At 25.4% G+C, this 18,772-nt stretch overlaps 1 protein-coding gene across 3 annotated transcripts in view; it reads left to right on the forward strand.

Moving 5' to 3' along the window:
- The first annotated feature begins 2,427 nt into the window (after positions 1 to 2,427).
- The window catches only part of LOC111677054 (protein sidekick-2-like), a 144,835-nt gene continuing 128,490 nt past the window's right edge, over positions 2,428 to 18,772 (forward strand). The window contains exon 1 of one of the 3 annotated variants that reach the window (XM_046949582.1): positions 2,428 to 2,663. The gene's annotated coding sequence lies outside the window, so the exon portion shown is untranslated. Of the gene's footprint in view, positions 2,664 to 2,739; positions 3,180 to 18,772 lie in introns of those variants that run through there. The other 2 variants (XM_046949581.1, XM_046949583.1) reach the window with 2 other exon arrangements.

An 18,772-nucleotide genomic window follows, 5' to 3' on the forward strand; every position in this document is an offset into this window, starting at 1 on the left:
GGAAAAAAAGAAAGAAAAAGTCAGGATATTTTTAATGAACATTTAAAAATTTAAACAAATACATATAAATTTATACTAAAATATTCTTTAAAATTCTTTAAAATTAATCAAAATAAATAAATCATTCTTTAAAAATACACAATAAAGAAGTAATTAAAATAGGATTTTTTTTTTTTAAAAGAATTATAAAAAATTTAAATACAAAGCAAAATTTGCTATTGAAAGATCAGAAATTTTGTATATTTTTTATGATAAGATATTTTATCGAACATTTTAATGGAAAAGATTAAAAATGTATCTTAAATTTTCTATAAATGGAAAATTTAATAAATATTTTTAAAGAAAAAAAATTTAAATTATCTAAAATTTTCTATAAAGGAAGAGGAAATTTATCACAAATTTTCCAAAAAATGAATAATAAAGCAATAATTTTCTCAGGAAGAAAAATTTATGGCGAATTTTCAATATAATAAACATTTTTGTGAAACTCTCTAAAGAATAATTTAAAAAAACTGAAAATTTTTTTATCATAGCTAAGAACAGGTTGACGATATCTTTTAAGGACAAAAACTAATATTCGAGTAAATATAGATATATTTTGTGTAATAAAATAGATTTATTAGAATATTTGTCACATTTTTTTTACACATTTCCTAATCATGTGATCTGCGGCACGTTAACTCTGTTTGACTTAAACTAACAAGAATTATGTATATAACATAAATTTTGAAGTACAATATTAGATTTATTTTGAGATACTTAGCGTGTTTCTACTATTTACCGTTCTGGAGTTATAGGTTCATATGTTAGCTTTTTGGTCCAAAATTTGGATTTTTTCAAACTTTAAGCGACGAGCGACACATGTTAATGTCTTTTAATCGATCTCAATTTTCGACATCTCAATATCTGGAAAGGGGAATCATTTAAGGGGTTAAGACGAACAAGATTCCAACATCGTCTTTTTGCGGTTTTATTAGATTATTAAAAAAAAACTTTCTTAATATTTCTTAAATTATTGTCATGTTAGTGATTGGAAAAAAAATTTAATAAATTTTAATATTGTTTACCTATTTTTATGTTTTATATCTTATTAGACGATAATACTAATATTATTTAATGTTACAATTCAAAAAGATAAATTAAGTGTCAACGTTTTTTGCAAAAATCCTTTTTCCCTTATGGACCGTAGTGTTAGAAGTTAATGTGGTCCTATCGCGTTAAATTTTTTTTAGAATGCATTTCTATAACTTCAAGTCTAGAAGCATATACAGCCACTATTCCCAAATTCTATAAAATTACAGAACTTTGTATTTTGGACTCAAATCAAATGGAATAAAAAACGAAAATGGTGATACAACTTTTTTATTTTCATATTTGAATCAGCAAACTAAATCACACTGGAATTAGTAAAAATTATTTAAAAAGTCATTTGTTATTAGTTATTCTTAAGAAAAAGAAACATGTTCTAAATTTTCAATAATTCTTTTTCTTACAATTTAATTTTTTTATAAAAATTTTATTTTTTATTTTTTTTTTATAAAAATTATTCTATATAAAGAAAACTTTCATCACTCTTTAATAACGTATGTACATATTTATGTAATCCTTTAATACTTATGTTTGTTTGATTGAATTGTTTATCTTAAAATTTCTTAAACCTTTGACATTACAACTATTTTTAAAAAGATTACGTTTTCATGCTGTTATGGCTTACATTTGTAATTTTTTTCCATTATAATAACAGTTTACACCGAAAAGTGGTGAAATGTAAGGACACACACACACACTTAACATAAACTGTTCTTTGTTTCATTTGCCACTTTATTCCTCTCGCATTAATGTACTGTTAACAACATACTGTTAACAATGACATCCTTTTAAAACCCACAACAACCACTGTTATTAAGGATACTAAATGTTAAATTCATTTAGCTGGTTTAAGGATACATGGATGAGAGCTCAGACAATCAACATATGTAAGTTAACAGTTTACGATTGTTGTTGTCATTGAGGGGTTTGAGAATGTGAAATTGAAACACAATTTATTACAATCGAAGACGGCACTTGTTCAGTTTCGTGTTTATAGTGCGCTCGTATGGATGTGATAAAACGGATAAAACGGGCGCGTTTTGTTTTAACACATACAACGTGAGTGTATTTTGTGATTTTTTTGTTGAAAAAATAAATTAAAAAAAAAAAAATATGTGAAATTTATCAATGAATGAAAGCAGAGGAAATGCAAAGAAAAAATGTTACACAGTAGAAATGTATGAAAATTCAAAGTGTAAAATACCGTTAGAAAAAGAATTAAAATTAAAAAAATATATATAAAGAAAATTTATAAAAATAACTAAAAAATTTAAAAAAATAAAATTTAAATAAAAAGAAATAAAATAAAATTATATAATAAAAATTTAAATAAAATGTATTAATTTAAAAAATTAATAAAAAAATTAATAATAAGTCAAAAATATTATAAATAATAGTGTAAATCACAGTGTTTCAAATTAAGAAATAAATTGAAAATAAAACTAAAGGAATTTCATTAATATGCTTTAATAGCAATTAATAATAAATAAAATGGTAATAACCAAATAACATCATCAATATTTGAGTTTACAAATTATTTTTAATATAAAGACAAATAAAAAAATTATTACAAAGTTAGTATGTTTTGTTAAAAAGAGATAAAATTTATATGGTAGCATTTAGTTTAAAATGAAATTAAATTATGCCAAAACAAAATTTTCCCAAAAATTTTTATCAAACATAAAATGTTACAAATTTTTGCATGTTATACTGACATAATAAAGCAGTTCAAAATGCAAAAAAAGAAAAAAAATCAAAATGTATATATTGCCTTCCACTCTTCCTCCCTAGTACTTATATAGTTGCTGGGATTTTTAGTGCAGCATGTTTAACCCATACAGCCATTAACAACCAGGCCCTGTACTCCCACTTCGTCCTTTGATATACATATACATATGTAAATACATAGCTTTTCGTAAATTTACACACACACAAAAATATTGTAATTTTGTGCTACGACTGGAGCAGACAGACACATTTTACTTTTTACAGTTTTAACAGATTTATACGGAATAAATAAAATTGTGGAAAGAGAATTTATAATTTAGATTGAAAGTTGTTAAATTTGCGCGCCGTTTCATAAACAAAATGTATGTAAATTTTGTAGATTACTGCAATAAAGGTTTACACTATTTCCTAAATAAAGCAAAAAAGTTTTTTTTTTTTAAGTTTGCAATTGAAAAGTGTTGTTTTTAAAATGTTCGTTTAATGTATTTGTTAAAATCTGTGTGGAATTAAAAGTTTTTTTTTTAATTTTATTAAATCATATTACTTTTTTTTTAATCTTCTATAATATTGGTTTCTTTAACAACATTTTTGTGCAAATTATAGAAAATATATTAAATTTGTTATAATTTTTTAAAATCGGTAGAAAATATTACAAAATAATTATTTAGTAGCATATTTAGTTTAGCTACTCTGCTTTTAAATACACAATATATTTTTAGGCGCCAAATTCTTGTATTCAAAATTAATTGAAAAAACAATTAAATAAGTGAGAAAACAGTGATGACCTTAAGTTTAAATTACCAATAAATGATACAAATAATTGCCACAAACTTTTAAAAATAACATTTTGGAAAAATTTTAATTTTGAAAAATTTTAAAATTTAAAAAATTTTAACAAAAAAATTAAAAAAATTTTAACCAAGCTAAAGATTGAATTTGCTCAAAAATCTGGATATAAGCCTTAAATAACACAAACTAACAAAACCCACAGACCAAAGTATAATTTTCTAAAGGATTGATTCCGAATACAGTCTCAGGTTTTCCAGATATCGTGACATGAAGTTTTATGGTATTGAAAATTTTTAAAATTCAGGTGTCCTCGCGCTCTTATAGCGATTCAAATATGACCAAAAAATGTTTTTATTTGTATCTCAAAAATATGATGTGATAGATAAATTTTGAAATCAGAATGGGATTAAGCACGTCTTAATCCTTTAGAAAAGAATTCTTTGGTCTTGGCATAAAAAAATTAATAGCAAGTGATCTTATAGTTGAAATGTGTTGCAATGGTATGCGATGCCAAAATTCTTAGATTTTTCTGGAATGCAAAAATATCATGTTAATAAGTCCATACGAATTAAAGGATATATCATTTATTAAAATTTGTTGGAAATTAAAAAAGTTATAAAACTTTTTTTACTGTAAATTTTCCATATGTATGCTTTACAAAATACGGATTTTATTCCAAGTCAATAGAAGGGTTTTAGGGACCAAAACTAAGAGATTGTAAATAATTAAAAAAAAGTAGTTTTCAACAAAATTATAATGTCGTAATGAAATATGTTCCCATGGAAAAATGGGTTAGAATTCTTGGATAGGAAACAGATGAAATAAAATGCACAATGCATCAGATACCAAGAAATTTACCTAGACCGATTCGAATCTCTTATGCACTCATTTACATGAACAAATGTCTCATATAATCTTATCGCAATTATTGTCCGATACTCTGAAAACTAAATTTCTGGATTAACTATATCTAAATATACCGGACACCGGTGTCCCAAGATTTTTTAAAACTTTTCTCTGTAAACGGTTGTTTAATAGAAATAATTATTTTTTAGAATATGATATCACTACATGCTAAATATGATAATATCCTGCGATATCCTTCGAAAACACTTCTACCATTTTTTATAAAAAATGATCAATATATGTCAAAATAAAGTATGTTGTGAAGTCTGGGGATATGACTTCACAACACACTTTATAAAAGTCCATCAGTTTTGTGAAAAGGTTAATCAGAATACATACCATACGCACATTCTACTTAATTTAAGGAGGCGTTTGTAGTAGTTTAGTTAAAATCGACCCATAGGTCCTAGCCATGGTCATCAGGCATAATGAAACAGTGTGTAATGCTCTCCATATTTTTGACGCTTCCATTGTTGTGTCTTTTGACAAATTTCATAAATATTCATATGATTTTTATTTCCTTTCTAAAGAAAATAATTCCAAAGAATATAATTTTAATACAACACATACAAATAATGTTTTAATATAATTTAAACTTAATTTTCACTTTATTTAGTGAATAATTAAGAATTTCAAATAAATAATAAGAAAATTTACAACCAATATTACAGAGGCTAAGGTTATACAGCAGTTACATTTTCAATAACTTTTTCATAAATGCCTAAAAATAGGCTATACATTTTGCACATACTACAATATGTTAAAAAAATTCTAGGAATATTAACGAACAAAATTATAAATTTTTAATTTTTAACTAATTAAAGACAAATGATTATAACAACAATTAAAGAATCATATTTTTAACTCTCTTAAAAACAATCTCATTTCGTTTAATATATATTTATTTGTTTTGTTAATTATATGGCAGCAATAACAATTTAAAAAACAATTTTTTTACAATTTCTATTTGTCTTGCTTCAAGTATTTATGCCAAATTGTTATAATACTAATTGTATGTATATATGTATTTTAATAAACACTTAAAAATAGAACACATATACGATGGCTTTAAATTGTCTTAGCAAAAAAAGAATTTTAATTTAAACGACATCTTAATTGAGTTTTAAAACATTTCATTGACAATTTATCTATTATGGTTTTATAAGAGCAGATTTGTTAACTAATTAAAATTGCATTTAAATTTTAATGTTTCAATTTTAATATATAAATAAATTTTAATGCAAAATGTTTAAATTAAATTGTAAATTGAAAATTTACTATAATTTATGGAAATTTAGAATGATATTTATTTACTTTTTAAATGGGTTTTATATCGAGACTGGCTGAAAATGCAGACCGTTCTCCAAAAAAATTGGTGGATGAATATACGTTTATAGAATGTATTTATTCTGTATTTGATCTCGTCATCCTTTTTATGCAAATTGTGGATATTTAACTTATTTTTTATGATGTGAGAATATTGAATACAATTACGAGTTCAAAAGACCTATTCGGTAGATTAGATTAAGTGGTATCCGACAAAAAACTTGGTAATGACTTGCTATTGTAACCACTTACCTATTAACATACTTTTCAAATACTTTATAATACATTAATCAGCTTTTGGTTGATGATAATACGGTTTTCCATAATACTCACATTGACTGATTAATAATTATCCTAATCAGAAAATGACTCTAAGCCGATTGGTGTACTTTAAGGTGGGTGTAGATCTAATATTATTGTGCGTTATATACAACCAACTAAAGTGGATAGGGTATACATTTTGTACAAAATTTTTAATTTATAGTTTACAATTAATTTAATAAATTTATATCACACATTCAAATATATAAATTCTAAAACATATATTATTTGCTAAAATAGAATACCTCATTATTATTTTAACTAACAAATTTATTGCATATAACTAATGACCTTAGACAAAAATTTATAATACTCATACTTTATGCTTTCAAATAAAAAGTATAATTAATAATGAAATAAAATATAGAAAAAAACTACATGCACAAATAAATGTTTAAATATAAAACTTATATATAATTAATAATAATTTGTTATAACATACAATTAATTAATTTTGAATGTATTCGTGTTAGCTGCCGGTATTTTAGAATTACAACTAAAAACAAAAATAAAAATAATATAGCAAAACTAAATGAAAACTGATGTTTACTTTATATGTGAAAATATCGTGTGAATAAAAAAACTAAAAATAACTCATGGATTTTTATATAACTAAAAAATTTGATGGTGAAGAGCTAAAATGAGATCAGCTTTTTAAATAAAAAATAATATTATTAGAAAAATATGTGCTTTACAAAAAACCACTAAATTAAAAACTAAAAAGTTAAACTGAAATGAGCAAAGTAGTCGAATAAGGTCTTTTCCGAGAAACTGAAAAATATGCAAACAGAGATGAGTTTATTTTAGTTCCATATAAATAAGGGATATTAGTTTGGATTTTATATTTTAATTTCATAAAAATACATTTATTTATATTATTCAACTTTGATGTTAATTTTTATAATTATATTTATAAATAAGTTTTTAAGTTTTGAAAGTATATTTTATAACGAATTAAAATTTATATTATTTCTTAAAATCGGTTTAAAAATACTTAGGTTATACTATTTTTATTATAGGCATATTAAAACTGTTCATATAGATTAACTGTTTAACTCCATTGCATAGTTTTAGGGGACGTTATAAGCTAGTTGAATAGAAATATCTAAAATGTGATGAAAATTTAAAGTAAAAGTCAACATTATTTTTAACATATGTACATTAGGTCCCGTGGACTACTTTTTAGGAAAAATACCTCTAAAACGATGCGTTTTAATGCACTTAACATGAGAAAATTAAAAAAAAAATATATTTTTTTGAAAAGATCCTCAGTTCCCAACAAACGATTAAAAATTTTGATCTCGGTATAATATGTTCAAAACAATTTTTCTGCAATCTTTTTGAATTGGATGTCAAAAATTGCGTAATTTTGAGCTTATCTCGGGAAAAATAATTAAATTTTTTGTTAGTGTATTTCTTGTTCGCAAAACCACTTTTATTGCAATATAAAGTGCACATAAATTTCAATAAATTCTGAAATTGACTAAATCAAGTGGCAAACTATTTTTTTAATATTTGTCTATATGATCTAAAAATTATGACAAATTTAACACCTATTTTGATAAAAAGTAAAAATAAAATTCCTCTTCAACCCCACTAAAAATCATATTGTGGACCAAACATATATTTTACAAAAAATTTAAAATTTATTTTGCCGTAATCAGCTCAAAATTACGGAATTTTTTAGACCCATTTTGAAAAAAAATTTGAAATATTTTATTTTTTAAAAATAACAATAAGTTCCGAATTTTCAGTCGCTGCTAGAGAACTGAGGATTGAGTGGTATTCCTACATGAAATTTTTAAAAAGGCTTTTCCTTGGGAAACTCTACATAGAGCGTGACTAAATTGCAATTAATTGACCTTTTTATACCTTTTACAACTTTAAAAAGGATATATTTTAAAATGTTCTGGAGAATAGCCTTAAACGATTCATATTAATGTAAAGACATTTTTTTTAAATAAGTTTCAAAAATCTTCCCGTCGGTCTATCCATCCGTACATCCGTCCGGACGAATTGGGCTTAAAACGATTGGGACCACACGGGAGGAGATGGAGAGTAGACATTTTGCATTAATATTCTCTATTGATGAAGTTAGTTTAGTGTTGTGAAATCAGTTAACATTTTACCAGTCATAACTGGTTTGAAAATACCATTATAAACATACAATTTTAAATAAATATATAAATAAAAAATAAACGTTAATCCCTAAACCATGTTTTATTAGAATTGGTCCATAAAGAGTCGAAAAAATTTAATTTTGTATGAGTCATAACCTATCTACAGGCTCTGTTGAGGATCGTTCTGTAATCGACGCTATCCTTCGTATAAATTCCATAGCTTAAAAATATGAGTACAACGATGAAATTCAACATAAGCATGTTTTGTAAGAACCAAAATCTTTCTATCAAATTTTGTGAAAATCGGTCAATAATAGACTCTACCCGCTTCAGATAAAAACAAAAGCATCGATTCATTAATTCAAAGTTTATAAATAAGAAAGCAATTCTTTTCGACAATGAAACGATGGTGGGAATATAAGATTCAACAATCCTACTTGTTATCCTATCAAAATTTAAAAACCTCTTGGAAACAGTGTTGTAAGTTACTTGCAACTTGCAATATTAACATATACAAAAAACATTTCACAAAGTGTACATATGCTAAAGGAAAAATAACAAGTAATACCACGACCTACAACTGAGAGTTAATATAGTGATTTTCACTTTTTGCCGTCTGCTAAAGTTCTTTTGCTTTTCAGTTTTTTTACACTTTTTTTCTTCAAAAAAAAAAAAATAAAACAACTTTTTTTTCATTACATCCGTTTGTAAATTATGCGGGAAAATTTAATTTGTGCTCTGTTTCCTCTATAACTAGATTGTATTTTTTTATTCATAGACTTTCAGTGTAAAAAAAACACAAGAACAAAATTGTTATATAGTATCTTCTAGTAGGAAAACAAAAATAATGCAAATGTTTAACAAAAAAATTTTCACATTAAAAATGTTGATTTTGCTCTAAACTGAAATTAAAAAAGTGAAAAAAATAAAGTGGAAACTAATTTGAGTGGGTGTTTAATAGTCAAGTGTTTACAAAATAAATTAATTAGTTTATTATAACAACCAAATCTATTTACAAAAGTAAGAAAATGCTTAGATGTGTATTTTAACAACTGTTATACCTAGTAAATGTGATAAGCAAACAAATTAGAAAATTTTAAATGAAATGAAAAAATATAAATACACTTCCGTCATTAGAAAGGAAGTTAAATTTTTAACACCACATCTTTAAAATTATTATAATTTTAGAAGTTTTGAAATTAAGTTGAAAATTTTGTTTGACAAATTGTTTTACCTTTTTCTTTAAATCACTCATCATCACAGCAGGAAATTAACAATTTTCAAAACATGACATATTTATTTAAATTGTTAATGACAGACGGAAGACCAAAGGGATAGATAAACAGTTGTTGGAAAAAAGTTTTCAATACAAATTAAATTTTTAAAAGAATAATGTTGTAAAAAAAACATTATTGATTTTTTTATGTTTTCAATATAAGAATGATTTATTTTATGATGGACATTGATAATAATTTATTTAAAATTATTACAAAAGAAATCTGTTAAAGTTTAATTTAATAAAAAAAAAAAAACCGGAAGTGAACAACATTTTTAATTAAAAGCTGTAACAAAAGGCGAAGAGACAAGTGTACTGTAGATAATTTAGATTAAGATATTTTTTAAATACCAAATTAAACAGAGGAACTTAATTTCCATTTCAATATATTGCTTAAGAGTAATCTATAAATAAAAATTGTTAAAGCTACTTTATAGTAATAATGTTTGTAATTAGGTAAATTTTACTTCACTTCTATAGTATACTTCAAGGGTGATGAGTTCTAGAATTGCCGACAGTAAACCCAGTATATTTTATCAATTTATAAACATAATATACTAAATCTTATGAAAGGACTGTATGTAATTAAGCCTGAAATTACGCTACATTTGATTACCTTTATGTAAACAATGAAGAATTCTTAGAATATTCCCGAATAAAGAGAGATTAGCGAAAAGTAAATTTAAGTATTTTTGTTAATCTTTTATATAACTCTTAACATAGATTTTTATGCTTGTAATTTCGATAATAAAAACATTGAGAAAATTAATACTTGGAATATTCTCGAAAAATATTTTTTTTTCGCAAAAAGTTTTTAGGTATTTAGAATGAAAACGGAAATTACTGTAGATAATTTCTAAAGGATAAAAGAAAGTTAAGCTGAGTCAAAATCTAGTCAAAAGTAAAGCTAAAGTTCAGACCTATCAAACATTTGATAAAAAAGTCGTAACCACTAATTTTTGTAAATTTATTTTTAATTCTGCATGATTTGTTATTCGCTACAACACTTTAGTGGGGAGGGTATATTGGGTTTGTGCTGATGTTTGTAACATACAAAAATATTCGTCCTATTCCCACTTTAAAATATTAACAAAAATATTCATCCTATTCCCACTTTAAAGTATACTAATCAGCTTAGAATTATTTTCTGAGTCGAATAGGCAATGTCCGTCCTTCTGGCTGGTTGGCTGTCTATTTAAACCTTGTGCGCAAGGTATAGGCCGCAATTGTTAAGATAATTGGGTGAAATTTGGCACACACGCTTCTTTTGGCACAAGGTCGAAGACTATTGATCATTTTCGTCAAACCGATTTCTTAAATCCCTAATATATTGGAAGTAATTCTGAAGCCAGATCTTAGATTGGTTTGCGACTTTTTAAAATTTTGTTATACTGTGTTATTTATTGTAATTCTTTTGTCAATATTGCTGCTCTAGTTGTAACATAAACTTATCGATTTTACTTCTGATAAATATTATATTAAGATATTTATTTCCGTAATAGCCTAAAAGTATGTTATTTTTGTAATTGTAATAAAAACAAATTCTTAGAATATTCTCGAACAAAAGACGTTTTTTGTTTTGTTATAATACAATTCTTTCTCCTTTTGTTTTTCTGCAACTATTATTATAATAATTTCCTTATTTATCTTTATTTATAACTAACACAAACAATTGCTATTGATTAAACTAATTGAAAATAAAAAGAGAAAAATCTTTTATTTTCTTTTATCTTGATACACTTAATATTGCCTAAAAGCATTTAGTTACACAAACATACTTTTTATTTTTTGTTTTCAAACTATTTTTTCTTTTAGTTTTCTTGAGCAATGCAACAACAAAAAAAAATATAATTTCAAATGATTGTACTAATTAAAAATCTGTCTTTAGTATCAATCATCTTTTCAACAAATTAATGTCCTTAAGCGTTTGCTTTTACTATTCACCTACTCAACAATAAACTAAACTATTTTGTTCATTGCAATCTTGGCCTTATTATTGTTGATGTTGTTGCAACATGCAATAAACTTTCTTTAAAAAAGTTTTTTTACCACACAAATAAAGTTTATTATAATGTTTTTTTTTTCGTTTCTGTTCTTATTTATGTTCTGAAAATATGATTATGTAGGGGAGTTGGTAAGGTAAAGGGTCTGTGATTGAAAAAAAAACTTGTTTAGCAATTTTACTTTAATCGATATTCTTAACAAATACTCAAATCAAATTATATTATAAATATAAAGGTAAACAGTATACAGGCACTTATACATCTAAAGCTTCCTTACGTGTTTTGTAGAATACCCCGTACTTCTGAAAAAGGTCTAATGTATTCCATTTCACTCTTTCGTTTCATATTTCTTAGTCATAAGAAGTGTATAGCTTAATCACTTTAGTCTACAAATTATCGTTTAATCGTCAATATATTAGATGTCTAGTGAATTGGCTATTAACATCTCGTAACCCCAAACTGCAGGGTATAAATGTTTAAGTATACGTTAGTACTAGACTCCCAAACAAGCAAATAAAACTAAACTTTTATAACAAATTTTTGCTAACTTCTTGCCAATAGCACGCTGACTACTATTCGTAAGGAAGGGGAAAATGTTAGTTCTCAAGAAATAAATTTTTATAACAAAACTAATTATAAATCACAAGTTAACTATGAAACAATCCACTCGATATATCCAAAGACTTTGTGTAACTGCCTAAAATTATGCAACAAAATTTTCGTTATTAATATCTGTGCACTAAAATCAAAACACAAGTTCTTAAAATATTCTCGAACAATATCAGATTTTTATATTTAGTATCTTTTCGCAAGAAAATCATAATATGTAATATTTATCTATGTTGAATAAATGACTCGATATAACTTAAGACTATGTGTAAAAGCCTAAAATTATGCAACAAAATTTTTGTTATTAATATCTGTGCACTAAAATCAAAACACAAGTTTTTGGAATATTCTCGAACAATATCAGATTTTTATCTTTAGTACCTTTTCACAAGAAAATTATAATATGAAATATTTTTCTATGTTAAATATAAAGAATTATATATAATTAATTTAGAAAATGTTTGTTAAAAATTAATTGCCAAAAAATATATTAATGATAAAAAAAACATTTCAATAAATATTTTTATAAACTCCCGAAACTATGCTTAATTTTTTTGCTATTAATTTTTTACACTAAAATAAAAAACAATTTCTTGAAATATTCTTGAACAATATTGGCTTTTCAAAATTTCAACAAATCATAACAACTTCCCTTACCCAATTTTTTAGCAAACTCTCTCAAGTATCAGGCAACAACAAATAACCACAACAAAAACGAATATTATACCTACCACAAACTTAAAATACTTGTCTTAGGAATCATGCTCATATTGAAAAGAAAAACGAATCTTTAAGAAACCCTTTTCTTTGTCATAAAAACCAGTTGTGTGGTAAGAGTAATAGTTAAAGCTATAAAAATATATATATTTGCATGATTTTCTTAACATACCATAGTACAAATACATATATATTATATGTGGGTATATGTTACAAAATTTAAGTTAGCTTGTGAAGGAAGAAAATTGTATTGATGAAAGATTTTTATTTCCTATAACAAAAGTCACGTGCTCAATAGCAACAACATACACTCATATACACATGAATACTGCAGAGAAAAATCCCAACGACAAACGGCAATCAATTTAACCAGCAGTTAGGAAAACCAATTCCAGTAAAACCATATCAAAGGAAAAATGGCATCAACAAAAATTCCAGTAGAATGTTATGGGCAATATGTAAGAGTTTAGGTAAATTGCATGAAAATCATCAGGTCTATAAGTAATATTATACATGATTTTTCTTAACTATTTTATTTGCCATTAAAATTGTTAAAATATTAGTATACTTTACCTATGTACGTTAGTAGTGCGGCTATACATATTGATACCATATGTATTTGTGTTAACAGGAAATTACTTAGAATACCGGAAATGCTTTGAAAAAATACATGTATAAATGAACAGCTTTGTTTCATTAATTTTTTTAATGTAAGGCGTTATATAATAAATTATTTAATTTACAAAACACTTGACAGATTTTTAGATAATTTTTTAGAAAATTTATTATATTTTACTTGTGTAAGCATTGATATTTTTAAAAAATGCAAAGAATGCACTGGGGTGAGTCTTTTGATGATGAGAATGTTTTTAGGGACAAAGCATTCCTCAAAGCATCAATAGGGGTTTTCACGACTCTAACCAGTATTAGCCTTTTCCTATGTTGGGCTTATATTGAGCTTTTCTCATAACACCTGTTGTTCCCAACGGGGTTATTATGGTAAGAAATTGGATAGCTCGATTACTTGAGCAAAGCGCACGTAAAGTTACTGGACCGGAAATTTTATATACACAAATTTTCACTGGCGTGTAAGAAACAAAATGGGGTGGTTGTGAGCCGCAAAGAAGGTCAGCCCGTGCGTAAAAAAGATCACCGTGAAATAGGCCAACACGGCAGATGTTCACGTAAATTCATTTAATTCCTAGTAAATTGCAATTTATGGAGGAAGCTCTTTTTCAATTTAAGATCAAAGACAATTGATCATTTAAATGTGTCTCTACCATTAAATGTTTATTGTTGGATATTTAATATTAAAACTTATAAAGCTGCTTTGAACTACTTAATGAGAACGAGATAAGAAATAAAACAATTCTCTCGATATAACCTAATATTTCTATAATGTTTAAATTTGTCAGAATAATTTAGAACATAATTTACATATTCTCGAGAATAATACAAGAATTATTCCTACTATTTACATAAAATTTGAAAATGCTGCCTGCTTTAAGGTATTATTGTTAAAAATATGTTTGAATATTAAGAAATGAGTCAATGGCTTACATTAACTCATTCCTTAACATATAGGACGAAAATAAGTCATTTAATAATAAGTCGTTCCGCTGGGTTTGTAAATGTATAGCCGATTTTATCCATTTTCAAAGACTTCGTCCTTTGGCCTAAAAAAGAGTTGGCACACACTCCATGAAATTATCTTGAAAATTGCGACCTGTACTTTGTGCACAAGGTTTACATGGACAGCCAGCCAGCCAGACGGACATAGCTTAATTGATTTAGAAAACTATTTTATACTTAAAGGGGGTTATAGGACGAATTTTTTTTTGTATCTTACAAACATCAGCACTAACCCAGTATACCCTCCCCACTAAAGTGGTGTAGGGTATAAATATACAAGTCTGTTCTAAGATATGAAATGTTTAATGAAACAAGTCTCTAATATTATTTAACAGCTGGTAAATACATTCCAGGGAAAATCTTTCTAGCAAATCTGAAACAAAATTTCAATTAATTCAGTTGATTAATCACATACCGTCCAATACAATACAATTCAATTTATGTTTGCTACAAATTTTGTTTTTAAAGCTCTCAAAAGCAATTAAAAACTTCACAAATCTTTGGTTTTTTTATTTCTAGAAACATTTAGAAAATTGGGTATGTGCAGCCAATGGTATTTTTTTCACATTATATTTTACATTTTTGCTATGTATTGGCCAATTCACCAAAATAAAAACTGAAAAATTTAAGAATTGAACCAGTTTCTTTTTTTTGCAAAAAGAAGGAAAAAATAAAAAAAGAAACGTATGTGCAAACACGAAAGCATGCACATTCCGACTACAACTTCTTTCAAAGAAAACCAACTAGTAAACAACAAATACGAATATAAGGAATATGTATCTATGAATAAGGAGTAGGAAAACCAAATAGTTAAAACTAAGAGGGTTTGAGGGTTTGCATGAATAAATAAGATTCAATGAATAACTGGGTTATAAATACTAAAATACAGGGTAAGGAATTTAAGAAAAAAACTCAAAATCATTCCAAACAATTTACATTTTTACACCTAAAACAAAAGAGTTTCTTTTGTTAAATTGTTGTGTGTTAAAGAAAAAAATTTAATTTTTTTTTAAGATTTTGGTTTTGAGAAATAAAAAATACTTAAAAAAACAGTTTCAAGTATTTTTAAGTCTTTGTGCTACTTTGTGTGATTTTATTTTTATTTTGTTGGCTGCACAAATAAAAACAAATAACCAAAAAAAATCTAACCCAGTATTTTTTTCTAAGAAACAAAAAAACTGCTGTCCTTAAATACACCTTGCTGCACACAGTTACAGAGTGAAATAAATAAACCAAACAAATTTCCATGTATTCAAGCATGTGAATTATATAGCAGTACATACATACCTACATACATACATATATAGTTTTCTTTTATTTTTTCTGTCTTTTCTTATAGTTTTCCAACTAGGAAAAAAGTTATTTAAATAAAATTATAAATGCAATGATGTGTGAAACGTGTAACAAACAAAGTGTCGCATAATAATAAGAAGTAAACAAGTTTCAGTTTTCTTTTGTTTTTAGTTTCAACAAAATGTTGCAAAAGATTTATTTTAAAAATATTTTTTATTCTAGTTTTTTTTGTTATTCATATAATCCCTACAGTTTTCATTTTGAACTTGTTATGGAATACTTTAATTGTACTTATATACATATGGGTCGAGGTTAGTCCTCACTATATAATTATACCCTTTTCTGTCCGTAAGGATGTCGAGAGTTCGATTCCCAGCAGGGTATCTGGTAAAAGAGGCTACAACATGAACTATGGTACAAGTAACTAACTAAATAATATTTAAAAATCAAAATTTATTTCATTTTTAGAATCTATTTATGAAAAATTTTAAATCTTCGAAAAAATTCCAATATTTGTCAAAACTTATTAACGTATTTACCACTTGTAGCGTACCACTAGAAAAGTGTGTTATTATCAAACTTCTCATCAGACTCATAAAACTTCATTTCACAAAACTATTTTAGTTTTGTGGTTTGTTTTCCATACTAAAATTGGTATTTGAAACAATTGTTAGAATTTTTTCTAAGTACTTTTGTCGAATACTCTCATCTTGCTATTATTATAAATGAACAAAAAAATATTATATAATAAAAATAAAAAAAAAAAATATTAGATTTATTTAGCCACAACCACTTTACTACTACACCAACCAAAAAATATAAATATAAACTATTATTATATTCCTAATGGTTTAGAAGCCAAATTGATTAACTCAGTAAAAAAATACATTATTATATTAATTTTTTTAAATTTTTATTTAATTTTTTAAACCCTTCAAATATTTTGACTTTTTTTTTTAGAAAATTATTAGATTTAAAGAGATTACAATTCCATTATCAAATATTTAAAAAAGATCGATCTTATAGATTATTATTCCATCAAGATGTATATCAGCTTATATGCTTTAGATCCAATATTGCATAAAAAGTACTAGTTTAAAAACGAAGAAGTTCTCATATACCTTGAGCTTAACGTGTGTAATTTTATATTTTTACATTTATATTATAGAAAATTCAAAAAGTACCTTTTGATGAACGAAATAGTACCAAAATATCCAATTTTTTAGGTTCTTACTAACCTAAGCCCCTACAGTCTTTTCAAGACTAAATGTTAAAGAAATTTTTAGATTTTATAGATTTTTACTAAGTCCGGGCTCAATTCCAGGAAAAACTTTAATTGAAAAGAAGTTGTTAAGTAATTTATTTTGTTTTTGATAATAAAAAGAGCCAGTGAAAAGAGGAACTACGATTTTTTAGTCAAATGTTCTACTCACTGCACTCTTTTTGTAAAACATCATTAAAAGAGTACTTTAAAGTATAGACGACTGTAAGTAGTAGTCATTTAAAAGTTAGCGGTTATGAAAGCGTACCCCATTACGGAGTTTTTACTGGGATATGCTTACGTTTATGTCTCTAGGTTCAATATTATAGAAAAAATTGATTTTTACAGAACGAAAAAGTACTTGTTTTATTGATTGATTCGGAAATCGCATATATCTAGAGTTCTCTGAAAAGTGATTACAACATGCCCTCAGGTAGACAGACGGACATGGAAAATCAACTGCGAGTTAGAAATTTATATTATAGAAATTCAAAAAGGAATGTGAAACCCACTTAAGTAAAGGTTATAATAATAAAAGTGCAGATAACTTATTCCACAACTAAGTTATTCATTTCTGTTATTATTGTATCTTTTTTTCTGATATTAGTACATGGATGAGTGCGTGTGTATTAAATTGAAAGTGTGCGTTTGTGTATACAAAAAAGAATTTCTATATTAAAGTGGGTGTCTGTATGAGTAATTGGGTACATTTGCCTTTAATAACCAACAATAATCATACAATTGTTGGCTGTTTAAGTGTTTTAGCTTCATTTTTTTCTCACACTCTTCTTCTACAAAAAAAGATTTGTTTTTTTTGTTATAGCTTCATTTGTTTGCTGAAGAGAGCAAAAGTATTTTTCTGTTTTGTTTTCAATTTTATGAATGAAAATTATTGTTTTTTATTTGTTTTGTATTATTGTTTCTTGTGTTGTTTGTTTTTTTCTAAATGCAGAGAATACTATAAGAAAAGAATGAAAGAAATAGAAATCTAGTAAACATTATCATCTGCGTTAAGTTTTTATATGATTTCTTTTTATTTTCTGCTCATTTCGTACGTGTTTAGAATAATAGTTTCAAAATTGTCTGTTTTTTCATACATATATATTTTTTTTTTTCATTTCTCTCACTTATTGTTTTTATAATAATGTTTCTGGTGTCATATTTTTATTCTAAAGAGTTCAGGCAAAATAGAACATTTTTATAAAAATAACAACAAAAACTGGGATAATATTTTTTTATAACGAAATTGTCCTTCATATTTTTTCATCATGTTTTTGTTTTTTTCTACATATACAAAAACATCTACAACAACATCATCAACAATTACAATAACGACAAGAAGATTGTTTTTACAAAACATTATACATCGTTATATCGCAACTAGCAGTAGATGGATGGTTGTTTGGTTGGCTGCTTTAGCTGATGCTTTCAGTTACAGCTAACATTTTCCCTTAATAAATTGGATTAGGGAAAAAGACTTTAAATGGATTTTATGATCAGATGCTAGAGTCTGGGAGCTGATTTTAGCAAATAATGACAATTTTAAGTTTAATTATAAGATTAAAAATCATTCTAAAAATTATTGAATGAACTACATGCAGTATGAGTAATATTTTATTACTCATACGACATGTTGAGTTTTATTAATGTTTTCGGGACTGAATCTTATAAAAATTTTTTAAAAAAGAAAAAAAAAGTATTT

Source organism: Lucilia cuprina, chromosome 4, assembly GCF_022045245.1.
Source record: "Lucilia cuprina isolate Lc7/37 chromosome 4, ASM2204524v1, whole genome shotgun sequence".
Taxonomy (NCBI): Eukaryota; Metazoa; Arthropoda; class Insecta; order Diptera; family Calliphoridae; genus Lucilia; species Lucilia cuprina.